The sequence below is a fragment of the Manis javanica genome, chromosome 16, assembly GCF_040802235.1.
Source record: "Manis javanica isolate MJ-LG chromosome 16, MJ_LKY, whole genome shotgun sequence".
NCBI lineage: Eukaryota > Metazoa > Chordata > Mammalia > Pholidota > Manidae > Manis > Manis javanica.
The window spans coordinates 6,215,256-6,230,737 of record NC_133171.1 but is presented as its reverse complement, the minus strand read 5'-3'; the positions used below and the strand labels follow the sequence as shown (position 1 = coordinate 6,230,737).

General features: G+C 40.9%; 1 pseudogene; it reads right to left on the bottom strand.

Annotated features, from left to right (window-relative positions):
• Positions 1-4,879: 4,879 nt before the first annotated feature.
• LOC140846871 (enoyl-CoA delta isomerase 2-like) lies at positions 4,880-14,628 on the bottom strand (annotated as a pseudogene).
• Between the last annotated feature and the right edge of the window lie 854 nt (positions 14,629-15,482).

Genomic DNA, 15,482 nt, shown 5'->3' with positions numbered 1-15,482 from the left:
GAATAATAAGGGAGAAATATGGGATTCACATATAAATCAAGTATAAAAATCAAATGAATAATATCTGACTTGATTGTTTATAGTTCATGATGTGTGGTCAAAAGTGAAAGTTTCTGTGATGACTGCCCTTGTACTGTTCACCATGTAAGAACTTGTTCATTATGCTTCAGAAGATTGGAGACTGTTGAGAATTAGGCTCGGGGTTGATTAATGATTGTGCATTGAGTCCCCTATACAGAATTTTATTGCTAACAACCATTTGATCAATAAATATGAGAGATGCCCTCTCAAAAAAAAAAAAAAAAAAAAAGTAGTGTCAGTGCCAAATGATTTCCCTCATTTGTGGAGTATAACAACGAAGCAAAACTGAAGGAACAAAAGACCAGCAGACTCCAAGGAGGAACTAGTGGTTCCCAGAGGGGGGAGGGGTGGTGGGGAGGGAGGGAGAAGGGGGATCGAGGGGTATTATGTTTAGTGCACATGGTGTGGGGGGGGTCACGGGGAAAATAGTTTAGCACAGAAGGCACATAGTGAATCTGTGGCATCTTACTACCCTACTGGACAGTGACTGCCTTGGGGTATGGGTGGGGACTTGATATGAGTGAATGTAGTAACCACATTGTGTTTTCATTTGAAACCTTTATGAGTATATCAATAACCTTAAAATTTAAAAAAATAGTGTGAAGAATATATGTACATGCAATGTTTTTAGACTTATCAGTTGCATTATACTATAAACCTCATTCTGTTTTTGTTTCAAGTTGAATAAAATATATACATCTAGTTAATGACTTTGATGCTGCAAGGTACTCCATCACAGGGATATATCACATGTAACATCCAGGTCTCTCTAGGAATGCAAACTTAAGTTGCCTGCAGCTCCTTGTCACTGCAATGACTTGTCATACATGTCATATGCGGACTCATCTCAGTATAAGTGGGTGATTACCTGGGCAACAGAGGGCTTATCTGTACCTGAGAGGTGAGAGGGAAGGGGGATGTTGTGGCTGCTTGAGTAGAGAAGAAAGACAGCCTGGGATTGCAGTTTGTGAGCAATAAACGGGTTTTAAACTTTATTTCTCCGTTTGACTGATTTTGGTTTTTAGGGGTATTTTGCCCCGGGATTTCCTTTCCCTGGACTTAACAATTGGCGTAGTCGGCAGGGTTCCTCTGAAACCAAAAGCTGTCATAATGGGTGCAACCTTTGGGAGGGCCGCCCCTAGAAATGATGGGGAGAAGCGGCACTCGTACCAATGGGCATGTGTCTACACGTGTGGTTGTGGAGGCGCCACCACCGCTTCTGGCCATGCCAACCCCAGCCCGTGGCCCGAGCCTAAAGCTGCAAGGGCAAGCTCCCAAATTCTATTTCAGCCAATTGGGACCTGGATCCTACCTCAGCCAATTGGGACCTGGATCCTACTTCTCCCAATTGGAGCTTGGTCTCTCTCCTCTCCAGTCAGCAAAGAGCTCACCCACCACCCTTAGACCCTGCCAATTGACCAGAGCCACGACCTATCACCCCACCAACTACCCCTAGATCCAGCCAATCAGCCAGAGCCACGACCATCACCCCACCAACTGCCCTAGAACCCCATAAAACTTTTGTGGTATTGAAACGCGCTCTTTCTCTGGCATCTTGCCACTGTGTTGGTGTAGATGAGAGATTGAGCTCGAGCTAGCTCGAATAAAGGCTCTTTGCTTTTGCATCGGCGTTGGCTCCTTGGTGGTCTTCTGGGATTCGCGACTTTGGGCACAACAAAGCTACTGATTCTGCCACTGCTGCTGCTCTTGCTGCCGGCCGGAACAACCATGGAAAGGAGCAGAGGTCTGGGTCACCTTGAAGCAACTGGCTGCTGTGTACTACGCCTTGCTGGCTACAGAGCCCATCGCCGGAACAGCTCCAACCAAGGTAATAACCTCCTATCTCACTGTGGGGTGGGTGCGAGACTGGACCCAAAGGCCATGGAGTGGTGTGGCACAGACACCTCAGAAGACAATGTGGGCCTATCGGTGTGGCTTGCCTTTCACCTTTGAAGAAGTCAGCTGAGCCTGGAAGGAGTGCCCTGCATGTTGTGCAGATAAGCAAACCACCAAGAGGGGCCTAGAGCATCTCTCTGCAGCCTATGGTCGGTAGCTGGTTACTGAGAGCGATTGAGGTACCCACTTTATTGGACATGTGTTGCAAGGATGGGTATAGCAATTAAGAGTGAAATGGACGTGGCCCTGGACATTTCAACACATGTATGAGCAATGGCTGGCTCTTATGGCACCTTGGGGTAAAGGCCTAGAAGCTGGCCTTCTGTGTATTCCTGTAATAACATCAAATTCCCCTGACAATCACGGTTATTTGCTTCTATGGTCTTTGTGTCCTGGATGCGCCCCCTGGCTGCAGCTGCCATGTGATGGCTGGAATGGATGACCTTTGAACCTAGCTGAATCCTCTGGCTTGAGAATTATGATTGTGTTGCTATTGTCAAGAAAATAATGTTTAAAGAGAGGCTTGACTGTTCTAATGTTTGGTAAAAGTTTTGTGAGCAATCTAGCATGATTGTTAAGAATGAGTAAACAAGTGTAGAATTGTATTTTGTGCTTAGAGATTATGATGTAAAGTACATTTACTTTATCTGCATAGGCTGAATCCTGGCTTTTGAGGATTATCAAGATTTTATTGCTGTTGCTATTGAATGTTACTAGATTGGTTGGAAGAGGGGGATCGAGTCAATTGTAAGGCGAGATTTCTGGAAGGGTGGATTGTGGGTAAAATTGAAACATTTCCGGAATATCTCACCTGGCTTTAGTATATCTGCATATCAGTAGGTGTTCAGAGGTGGAAAGAAGTATGGCTTTAGTGCATTTGCATCTTTCCTCAGGGGTGGAGAAGTTCATCTCTGTATCAATGGGAGATTACCTGGGCAACCAGAGGGCTTATCTGTACCTGAGAGGTGAGAGGGAAGGGGGGTGTTGTGGCTGTTTGAGCAGAGAAGAAAGACGGCCTGGGACTGCAGTTTGTGAGCAATAAATGGGTTTTAAACTTTATTTCTCCATTTAACTGATTTTGGTTTTTAGGGGTATTTTGCCCCAGGATTTCCTTTCCCCAGACTTACAAATGGTCAATATAGTCTTTTGGTATTTAAGCTAACACATTAGAGATCAGCAAGGTGATAATCAGCAGGAAAGTCATTACATGATTGGGGAATTAGACCAAACCTCTGTGGCAAACAGATTACAGCTTGACCCGAACATCATAATTTTCTACCACAAGCAATCTAACAAATACCATTTCCTATGATAAACATCCATGTCTTGAGGTGGACACAGTAAGAAAACCCAAACCTTTCAATATTACCTAGAAATTTCTGTCCTAACCAAAGAGAGTTATAAACACATTTTAAAAAATGAAAACATACAAAATAAGTATAGATTCCATTTAAAATACTTAGTACCAGGATATGTACGTGTTTGCTAAATCTTGTCTTTTTAAGTGAAGGCTAATGGTTATTAAGTACTTAACAATCTCAAAAGCAATAGCTTCCTCAGAGGCCCCTGCTATTGACATCAAGTCTCATTTTAACTTTCAAGGCTAAGTTCAAGATATCTGATGCTTGTAATTTTCTTAATCCACTTAATGACATAGAGTTTATTTGGATGTGAACATTACATTAGACAGTTTTTGATTATTCAGCTAAATATCAGGTAACATTTCCTCACAGCAGTAATAAAAAGGAGAGTGGAGAGGAAACTTAGAGTGATGGATACATTATGGCATAGACTGTGGTGATGGTCACGGATGTAGATTTACAATTCATCAGGCTGTACACATGAAATATGTACAGCTTTCTGTGTATCAATCACACCTTGGTAATGTTTTTGTTTTTTTTTAAAGAGCCACTTTTAAAAAGCAGGTGCTTGGAAAGTAACAAGGTTTGCTTCACTGAATGGACAAATGGCCTTGCTGGAGGGCTGGAGAGAGGATGTCTAAAACTGCACCCACTTACAAGGGTCAGAACGCACCAGCCCAAGGCTGCATGGCACCAACAAGGGGCCTTGGCCTTATTTCTGGATGCTGGTGACTTAGGAGTCCTTCTTGTTTCTCCCCACCCCTATATACCTGTTGTCACTGGGACCACTGAAATTGGATTTAGGGAGAATTACAATCCTGTATATTTCAGCCTCCTGATTCTAGAAACATGCATGAAGCAAACATGATGTGGGTCAATCCATTAACCTAGGGCTCTGGTTCCTTCTCTCCCACCTCAGGCCTTACCAACTCCTTCCTACCCCCACTCCTGCTTCTACGTTCCTAGATGCATAGGCACAGGACTGGGGCACTGTGAGTAAAATTGTAATATTTTCAGAATATCTCACCTGGCTTTAGTATATCTGCATATCAATAGGTATTCAGAGGTGGAAAGAAGTATGGCTTTAGTGCATTTGCATCATTCCTCAGGGGTGAAGAGAAGTTCATCTTCATATCCATGTATAATTACCTGGGTAACTGGAGGGCTTATCTATACCTGAGAGGTGAGGGGGAGGGCCGGTTTTGCTTCTGCTGGAGCAGGAAAGAGAGAAGGCCCCAGACTGCAGTTTGTAAGCAATAAACAGATTTTAAACTTCATTTCCCCTTTTGGCTGAGTTCAATGTTTAGAGGTATTTTGCCCCAAGATTTCCTTTCCCCAGACTTCCAGGCACCTACAGGGCAGGAGGAACCAGCCTTGCTCATCAACCTGCAGGCTTTCTTTGGAGACCCAGCTCTCTGCCTCCCGAGGGGGCTGCCTGCAGCCCAGACGCTCAGCACTGGAGGCTGAAGGATCAGTTAAAGAAGAGCAGCAAGTGGGAAGGGGCAGTGGTGCTCCAGGAGGGAGAAGGTGCCCTTTGTTTGTTCCTCCCTAGGTGGCCCCAGATGGAGAGTGCAGTGAAGACCCTCCCACCTCATTTGCTTTGGACGGAACACTCTCTTCAGAACGCTCTCTTTAAGAAACTTGGAGATGATCTTTTCTGTTTGAACATGACTGAATATGTTGCCTTCTGGAAGCCAGCTGACCTTGTCACATCCCCTGTGGCAGAGGGGATGGGGCAGACACAACAGCCCCCTTTGGAACAAAAAAAGGAATTGCCATTGTAAGTCCGGGGAGAGGAAATCCTGGGGCAAAATACCTCTAAAAACTGCAATCAGTCAAAGGGAGAAATAAAGTTTAAAAACCGCAGTCTGGTTTACTTACAAACTGTAGTGCGGCTCATCTCTCTCTCTTGCTCCAGCTGCAGCAAAACCGGCCCTCCCCCCCACCTCTCAGGCACATGTGAATTCTTAAAGCTTTTTATATAATTTGTTTTCATTAGTGCTCCAGTGAAATATAATCATCAGAAGAGATCTTTTAGCACGGAAGAAAGGCACAGTGAGGCTTATTTAGTTCAAGCACTGGAAATCAGAAAGAACTGCACATCCTTTCCTTTGACGTGCTGAGCTGCACTGTAATAGTCATCACAGTTTTGCTCTTCTGGATAAACAGCTCACGACTGCATTCCTGCATTCGGCTGACAGCCACCTTCCCTGGAGGACACTGCTTTCTTCAGCATTAACAGCACGTAGCTTTTCTTTCTCCTTATTTCTGATGACCTGTTTTGAAATTCTCACCGCCTGCAAAACCAAAACCAACACCGAAGCTAAGAGGTGTTCTGAGAGGAGTGCGGTCGTCCTGTAATTCTGATTCTTGTCTCCCTGCTGTTCATTTAATTCCGTGACTCCTTGAGATACATGTACAATAAAGACAGTGCTTCTCAAATTTTAATGTGTATATAAATCATCCCAGTAGATGTGGGACAGGGCCTGTCAGGACACATTCTTAAAAAGCCCCAGATACTAAAGCTTCTGGCTCCAGAACCACATTTTGAGCAGCAAGAACACAAGAACAGTCCGTCGCTAGCTATCATATATAAAAACAAATGTGCTACACGGTTGAGAATCTCCTGAAAACCAACCTATATGGTTTCTCATCTGGATTCTACAAAAAAAGTGTTTGGCAAACAATGCCTGTCATCCTCCTCAAAGTTATCTTCAGAAAGAATTGTTCCTGACTTCATATCATAGAAATGGAATGCCTATTTGATAAGTTTTGTAAAAATCAGTATTTCTAATATTATTATGGTTATTTTTACCCTCAAATTTAGATTGCTTCAAGCTAACCAAGATATATGTTGTTTTTTAAATTGCTTTTTCTTCCTAAGGCAGATAAAATATTTCTATTCCTACAAATGAAAAAAACAAAAAAGAATACTAACATTTGGGGGGAGCTCTGAATATGCTTTCAGCCTGGTCCAAACTTCTTTCTGGAAAGTGCCATCAGGAAAGACTTCACTAACAAGTCCTTGAGCACATGCTTCTCTTGCTGGTAACTTCTTTCCAAAAATAAGCATCTCTGTTGCCTGAAATAAAAGCAAGACTAAAACATTAACTTAATGAAATAAAGCTCAGTTAACTTCAGAATTAACTGCTCTCAGTAGACATAGGGACATTTACTGGTGGTCTTTTGAGGTTGCTAGTATCTGTCACTAAGGGAGAACCAATGATCTCAACAGGCAATGGTTTGCAAACTACATGCTGAGGCCCCCTTGGCCCTGCAAGGTTGCTCGGGTTGGAGAGGCAAGAACAGGGAGCTGGGGAGGAAATCACTCAAAGCGGATGCTGATCTGATGATCCATGGCAGCTATAATTTTTATACTCTATAAACAATTATAAAAAAAAATAAAACTCATGGTCACAGGGAATGCCTGACTTTTAGAATTCCCTTCCTGGCACTTCTACCTGGCAGTCTAGCTCTGACAGCTTTCCTTGCCTGCACAGGTACTCGATTAGTTCTGCTGAACTGAAGGAAAATGAAAGACTCAGTTTCTAACAAAATTGTGGTCACTAAATGGATATCCTTCTCTATGTTTGCAATTTCTCTTCCAGAAAAGTAAAGACTATTTCAGAGCCAAATGCTCTAAGCCTTAGAGTTGGTCCTTCAAAGTTAAAATCTGTATAATGATTCAGCGTATATGACAAAATAGTGAGATTTTTGTAAAAAGTACACTTATAGCAAAAACCTACAGCCAATGAAAACAGGCTCAATTCCAACCCCCCCTTGCAGATCTCAGTTTGCTAAGCCTTTTTCTTCCCCCCGGCTCCCTGGTCTGGTCATGATCACTTTGGACTCATGCACAGAGCAGGGGCAACTAGGTTTCCATAAACACAGGGACAACCTGAGCAGCCACTTGACCACTCTGAGAGCCTTAATGCATTGGTGTAGAGCCAGCTGATGGGAAGGGTGCGGTGCCTGTGGGTAGCTTTGGGTGTGGGAAACCCCATAAGCCTCGTAGCTGCTGGCATGTCACGTGACTCTGAAGCAAAGGTATCCTCTCATCACTTTCAGGAGATGCTGCTCATCCATAAAGAGATAAGTGGGCCCTGAGCTGGCACAGGCCTGGTCCTTCTGCTGACCAATGCCCACAGCTGTGGGGGACGGCCTTGCACTGCCTGCGATGCCGCCAGCCCGGGCAACCCACTGGAATAGCAGCATCCTCGCTGTAGGACTTGCCGGGAGAGTTTCTAACCTTCCCTCATACCAGACATTTCCCACAGCTCGGTTCCTCTAAAAAGTCTCAGAGTTGGGCATCAAATAACTGCTTCCATTTGGTTTATATTATCCAGGGAAAGAATGGAGGATATAGCATTGCCTCTGGAATAGAGATCATTTAATAAAATTTACTTTTAATGTTTCCAAAAGTTACCTTAGCTGGGTCCATTATCCTTGGGAAAGTGTAAGAGGAGCATCCCTCTGGGCTCTGGCCTAGGAGACTAAAAGGTGTATGAAATGTTGCCTATTTGGAGGGAAAAAAAGGAAATTATTTTTTTGTATATGATCAAAAAAAAAAACACAATTTGTCCATATCCTCATAATACTTAATTGAGGAATATTTTTTTAAAAATTAGGATTGGGATTGTATATACACACAAAATTCACTCTCTTTAAGTATGTATCTTGATGAGTCTTAGTAAGTGTATATAGTTATGTAGCCACCACAGTCAAGATACAGAATATTTCCACACCCCAAAAAAATTCCTTCCTGCCCTTCCAGACTCAATCTGTTCCTCCCATCCCCAAGCAACCACTGATGTTTTCTATCGCTATAGTTTTGCCTGTTCTAGAATGTTACATAAATGGAATCATACATTCTGTTGCCTTTTTTCTTTTGTCCTTTGAGTAAAGCTTCTGAGAATTGCATGTTGTTGATGTATTAGTAGCGTTTTCCTTCTTTCTGATTATTCCGTTGTATGGATGTGTCATCATTTGTCTATCCATTCACCAGTTGAAGCCATTGGTGTTACTTCCAGTATTTTAGCTGTTATAAATAAGATTGATATGCAATTTGTATACAGGTCTCTGCATGAACATGTCTTCAGTTCTCCTCAAGGACCTAAAAGTAGCATTGCTGGGTTGTGTGGTAAATGTGTGGTTTTATTTTCTAAGAGGCTGCCAACCTGTCTCCCCAAGAGGCATACCATTTATAATTCCTAGCAGCAGTGTACATGCCTCAGTTGCTCAACATTCTCACTAAACTTTCTTATCACGAGTCTTTTTTAACTCTAACCATTCTAGTAGGTGTGTACTAGAGTCTGGTTGTGGTTTTAATTTACATTTCCCTAATGATGAATGATGTTGACCATCTTGTCATGTACTTATTACACATCTGTATATCTTCTTTGGTGAGATAACTGTTACAAAATTTTGCCCACTATTTTTAAGTTAGATCGGTTGCCTTTTTATTATGAGTTGAAGTCCTTTTCATATTCTGGTTCCAAGTCATTTTCTTACCAATGTCTTTCTTATATATTTTTCAGAGCCATTTTCCCCTCTTCTCTGTGGGCTATTGATTTCTCTTCACTGCCCATTTTTATATTAAGTTGATGATGTATGACTTTAGAGACATGTTTAAAAAAATACATTAGAGAGATTAGTCTTTGTTATGTCAGTTGAAAACTGTTTCCTCGATCTAATTTTGCCCCAAATACTAGAATCCACTCGAATATTGGTTATCAAGAATACAGAGTAATTTGTAATATTTTTTTCTACATTTACTATTTTATATGTTTTTTGATGAATGAAAGTCCTGACGAAAGGGAATTAATTTATAATTGACAATTTGTAAACAGAATATTTAGACTTAATTTCCCACAATCAGAGATGGTGTTATTTTTTATTGAACATTGTTAGAAGATGTAAATACATAATGTATGCAGCACAGAAATAAAAATAATAAAAATATAAAATAGTTATAAATGTTATATACCTTTTTTTTTTTACCCCTAAAAGAAAGCTTATTTAAGAAAATATACTGAGAAGTCAAAGCCTAAGGAAATTAAACAGGTAACCGAGAAAAAACACAAACCAGGTACACGTATGTAGCCAACAATAAGCAGCATTGAACTTATGCACAAGAGTTATTATGAATAAGCATTCATCTTTTTTCAGGAATAGAGCAGGTAGGTTTGCGGAGGGTTCGGGCTCCAGCATCAGACAGCTTAGTGACTCTAGGACTTCCTTAACCTCTCTGTGCCAGTGTCCTCATCTGTACAAAGAGGATGAAGGTACCTATCGCACAGGGCTGTTGAGCACATTAAGTGAATACATATAATGTGGATCAACACAGTGCCTAGTATATAGTGTACTCAAATATTTATTATTTTTATAATATCCAACTTATTAGCCCATTTGCTGACAGAGAAGCTAATTGGCAATGTTAACTATTGCCCATAATAAAGATAATTTGGTTGTATGAGTTAAATATTAACCCACATTCCGTATGGTATTTATTCAAGAAGCCAGTAATGATAAATCCGTCTCCAGAGTCTCTTCTGTTTTTTTTAAATCTGATTTTAAGTTGAACTTTGGTTTAATCAGTTGGGTGAACCCTTAGCAGTGGTTGCTATTTGTCAAATCATTTACTTTGGGCCAAATCCTTCAGGATTTAAATTATATATACATGTATATGTATGTATATATACACACAAACATACATACACACATACTCGTATTTCAATTTTCAATTGCAATTTGAATTATAAGATCGAATTCCCAGAAATCTTTAAGATGATGTATATGACAATTATTTTGAACTCTGTGGGAGAATCAGGACAAGATTCAAATGAGATGATATATTTGTCCTCTAGGTACTAAAGAATTAGAGACCCTTAAGTTCAGGTGAGGTCAATTAACTGGTCATCTAACATGGGGGAGGTGACCAAAGACTACTGATTTCTGCCTTTGAGCAGAAATTTCCACCTGTAAAGGTTAGGCAGTCCAGTACCTAGAACCTCATTTGCTATTTTTATGGGAGAATTATTAATAAGATTAAGATGTGACAACAAGCCCAACTTGAGCAAGTGGAATCCAGTAGAAGATAACCAAAGGGTTAAGGACCCTGACATATGGTCCTGTCGACCAGTGGGGAAAATACTTCTAAACAAAACTAGGAGTCTTTTCAGTGGTAGAGACCAGTGTTTCCCACAGGGTTGTAGATCAGCAAATTTTACCACCATGTAAGCAAAAATCACTCTAAGAATCTGATAACCCTAGAGGTGATTGTTAGTTGTACGGCAAAAGTTCTAAGATAAATGCTTATCACATCTTTGTTTATAATGACAAAAAGTATAAATAGCCTGACTAGGAGTCAGGCACTGGTTAAATTAGATAAGTTAAATAACCCAAACATTGGCACTGGTTATCTCAGTGTTAAGGTAAAGATGACTTTTAACCAAAATTTTTTCTTTGTATTTTTCCATATTTTTCAAAATTTTATTTTCCACTATGACATATATTACTACTGTTGTAAGAATAAAAATAAAAACAATGTGGGGGCTAGGGGTACCGACCCCTGCAGTCAAAAATCCATGTGTAACTTTTGATTCCCCCAAAACTTAACTCCTGTTAGCTTATACTGTTGACCAGAAGCCTTATCAATAACATAAACAGTTGATTAACACATACTTTATGTTATATGTATCATATAATGTAGTCTTACAATAAAGCTAAAGAAAGAAAATGTTTTTTCCAATTTTGTTACCTCCAAAAAATTTTCCAGTACATTAATTTAAAAAAATCTGCGTAACAAGAAAGCAAAGACTGAAGGAAAAACACAGCATCAGACTCACAGAACCCAAGAATGGACTAGTGGTTACCAAAGGGAAAGGGTTTGGGGAAGGTGGGTGGTAAGGGAGGGATAATGTTATTAAGGGGTATTATGATTAGCACACATAGCATAGAGGGGGCACAGGGAAGGCAGTGTAGCACAGAGAAGACAAGTAGTGACTCTGTAGCATCTTACTACACTGATGGATAGTGACTGTAATGGGGTGTGTGGTGGGGACTTGATAATAGGGGAGAATGTAGTAACCACAATGTTACTCATGTGAAACCTGAGCTTAAGACTATATCAATGATACCTTAATGAAAAAAAAATCTGCATGTAAGGGAACCTGTGCGGTTCAAACTGTGTTCAAGGGTCAAACTGCAATTCAATGGTGAACACAAGGTGGAATTGTGTTTTGAGCAAGTAACTTCTCTGAGCTTCAGTTTCCTCATCTGCAAAGAAGGGGGAGTTGATAATACTGAAAATTGTTTATTATCTAAAAATCTAAATTCCAGGATTTGTTTACTTGGGAAAAAAAGTCAAGTAATGCACTTGCATAACCTGCAAAGATGCTATTTTTCATCCCCAATAAGAAGCTTTCAAGGTCTCTTGACTATTTTAGAGTAACACGAAAATTGAATAACTGCAATTTAACTAGAATATAGAACCAGGAAAGTTGGGACAATGTTCACAATAATACTGGTGCTTAGGAAAATTCAAGTTAATAAGGAAGAAAAAATAAAATGAGTCAAGTCAGACTAATTCTTTGGGAAAAACTTTAATTTAGTCCATTCTATCATAAGCCATATGTAACCCATTTACTGCTAGCAACAATAAAGGAGAATTCACTTCTCAGTTTTACTTGCATGACTTCATAAGGTTCTGGGAGTCAACTTACCCTGTCAGATGCATACACAGCATCAAAGAGCCCAAGTATGGTGACAGAGATTCCCACAGCTGGACCATTCACCAATGCAACCAGAGGCTTAGGGAAATCTATAAAACAAGCCTACAAATTCCCTACAGAAATGGAAATATGAAAACATATTTAAATGTTCTAAAGCAGCATTATGGAAGTATGTACAGGCAAGACTGTATGAGAGTTTGACAAACTCTTCCAGTCAGGCTGGGTGTTTCCATATTACCCAGAAGAGCCTCTTTGTCTTGGCACCTCCCTGGCATCTCATACCAGATTCATCCTGGACACCCATCTGAAGGGTACTTGATGGAAGCTCACAGAGTGAGTCCTTTAGTATGACCTTAGCTCAAATCTTGTATTCTGGGCAGCTCAGTCTTAGCTGTAAATCAGCTGTAGACTTATTAGAATGGCTGACTGAACGTGCTGCAACATTACAGCTCAGTGGGAATCAGACTCAGCAAGGATAACAAGAAGAGAGAAGCCTTCACATTCTCTGTATTGAGACTACACGTATCCTATTACCAACAATCATGGGAGCCATGCATTTCTCTAGCCAGATGAGAATTTACTAACTTCTGCCTTAGAATGAGAATTTTATTTACAACTACAGTTTACTGTTATTCTTTCCAGTCAAATCACGTAGAGCGGCAAGATGAACAGGTAACAGAATTTAAAGTCATAGAGTGAATGCCCACATATTGATAGAGGCAATTTGGAGAAATACGCTTGTTCAAAGTCACAATTAATCACAGTGACACAAAGATGTATTTATTTTACCTCTGCTTAATGAAATACCACTTTGATGTATAAGGATGAGCCCTGTGAGGTCAGACTAATGTCACTCTTACCTCAGCAGAATGGCACCATTTTTGGCTTTCTCTTCTACTCCACCAGGGGGGGACATGCATGAAGTTAGTCAGATCATTCCCACTACAGTAATAATCACCATTTCCTGTAAGCAAAATCAGCAGATTCACCACTCATTCATGCTATAATTACTGAGTATCTACTATGTACCAGGTTGGATGCCAAACACTGGAACAAACTAGGTGAGCCAGCTGTGGCTCTTGTCCTAATTTACAGACTAGAGAGTAGGTTGCACAGATTTAAAAACACAAATACATGTAAGTAAGCCAACTGACACACAGGGGAGGTACATGATGGTAGGATGAGCATATGTAATGGGATCTGTTATAATCAGGAGGCTTAGGGAGGTACTTTCCTGAGGAAGGGACAACTGAACTGAGATCTGCAGGGCAAGCAAAGCCCTAGCTAGACAGAGGGGTGGGAAGAATATTCATGCAAAGGGACAGCAGGTGCAAAGGTTCTGTGGAGGGAGTAAGCCTGGGGTACATGATGGGACAAAGAAGTGCCACTGTGCCACAGCAGAACGAGCCAGTGGGTAGAAGCTGGTGTAGGATGAGGATAGGCAGGATAGACCACGTGGGGCTTTGGAGTTCATAAAGTTTTGCCTTTTAAGAGCCACTGAAGACGTTTTATTTAAAATTTAAGTATAATGTACATACAATAAAATCACTTGTTTTAAAACACTTGGCTCAATGATTTTTGATACTTGTAAATAGCCATGTGATCACCTACAGAACAAGATGTAGAACATTTCCATCACCCCAGAAAGTTTCCTTAACCTCCTAGCCATTCAGGCCAACCCCACCCTGCCCTGAGATGATTGCTTTCTGACTTTAATCATCATAGATTTGCCTATTTTAGAATTATTATAAATGGAATCATATACAGGCATAGCTTGAAGATATTGCAGGTTCAGTTCCAGATTGCTGTGATACAGAAAATATTACAATGAAGCAAGTCAAATGAATTTTTTTAGTTTCCCAGTGCATATAAAAGTTGTTTACACTATACTGCAGTCTATTAAGGGTGTGACAGCATTATATCTAAAAAACCAAGTACATACCTTAATTAAAAATACTTTATTGCTAAAAAAGCTAACTATCATCTGAACTTTCAACGAACTGTAACCTTTTTGCTGGCAGAGGGTCTTACTTTGATGTTAATGGCTGCTGACTAATCAGGATAGTGGCTGCTGAGGGCTGGGGTGGCCGGGGCAACTTCTTTAAATAAGACAACCGTGAAGTCTACCACATCGACTCTTCCTTTCATGAACGTTTCTCTGTAGCGTGCGATGCTGTTTGATAGTATTTTACTCGCAGGAAGACTTCTTTCAGAATCAGAGTCAGTCCTCTTAAAACCTGCTACTGCTTGACCAACTAAGTTTATGTAATATTCTCAATCCTTTATTGTCCTTTCAACAATCCTCACAGCATCTTCACCAGGAGTAGATTCCATCTCAAGAAAGCACTTTCTTTGCTCATCCACCAGAAAGTCCTCCTCATCCATTCTGGTTGATGATGAGACGGCACAGCTCAGGCACATCCTCGGGCTCCACCTCTAAGTCTAGTTCTGCTGCTTCCACCACACCTGCGGTTACTTCTTCCACTGAAGTCTTGAACCCCAGGATGACTGGAATCAACTTCCAAATTCCTGTTAATTATATTTTGACCTCTTTCCATGAATCATGAATGTTCTTAATGGCATCTAGAATGGTGAACCCTTTCCAGAAGGTTTTCAATTTACCCCCATCAGAGGAATCACTACCTATGGCAGCTCTAGTTTTATGAAATATGTTTCTTAAATAACAAGATTTGAAAGTCAAAATTACTCCATGATCCATTGGGCTGCAGAATGGATGTGGTGTTGGCAGGCATGAAAACAACATTAAGCTCACTATCCATCAGAGCTCGTGGGTGACCAGGTATATTGTCAATGAGCACTAATATTTTGGAAGAAGTACTTTTCTCTCAACAGTGGGCTCAAAATATTCAGTAAACCACGTTGTAAATAGATGTGCTGTCATCTGGGCTTTGTTGTTCCATTTAGAAAGCACACACAGAGTATATTTAGTGTCATTCTTAAGGGCCCTAAGATTTTCAGAATGGTACACAAGCACTGGCTTCAACTTGATGTCACCAGTTGTGTTACCCCTAATAAGAGAGCCAGCCTGTTCTTTGAAGATTTGAAGCCAGGCATCGACTTCTCTCTAGCTATGAAAGTCCCAGATGGCATCTTCTTCCAATAGAAGGCTGTTTCATCTACACTGAAATCTGTTGCTTAGTGTAGCCACCTTCGCTAATTGGCTGCACTCACCATTGCTCCAGGCCAGCCGGAGGGAAGCCCTGCCTACAGCAACAACAGTGGCTTAAAGCAGAGGCTGCTTCTTGAGTGCACAGCTAACTGGCTCTGACAGCAGAGGCAGGCACTACAGCCGGGAAGCAAGAAAGAGCTCTCTCCTCCTGGCAGTCACCAGTGTCACTCACCTGCAACCTCCGCCACAGTGTCACTCACCTGCAGCTCCAGGCCCCTCAGA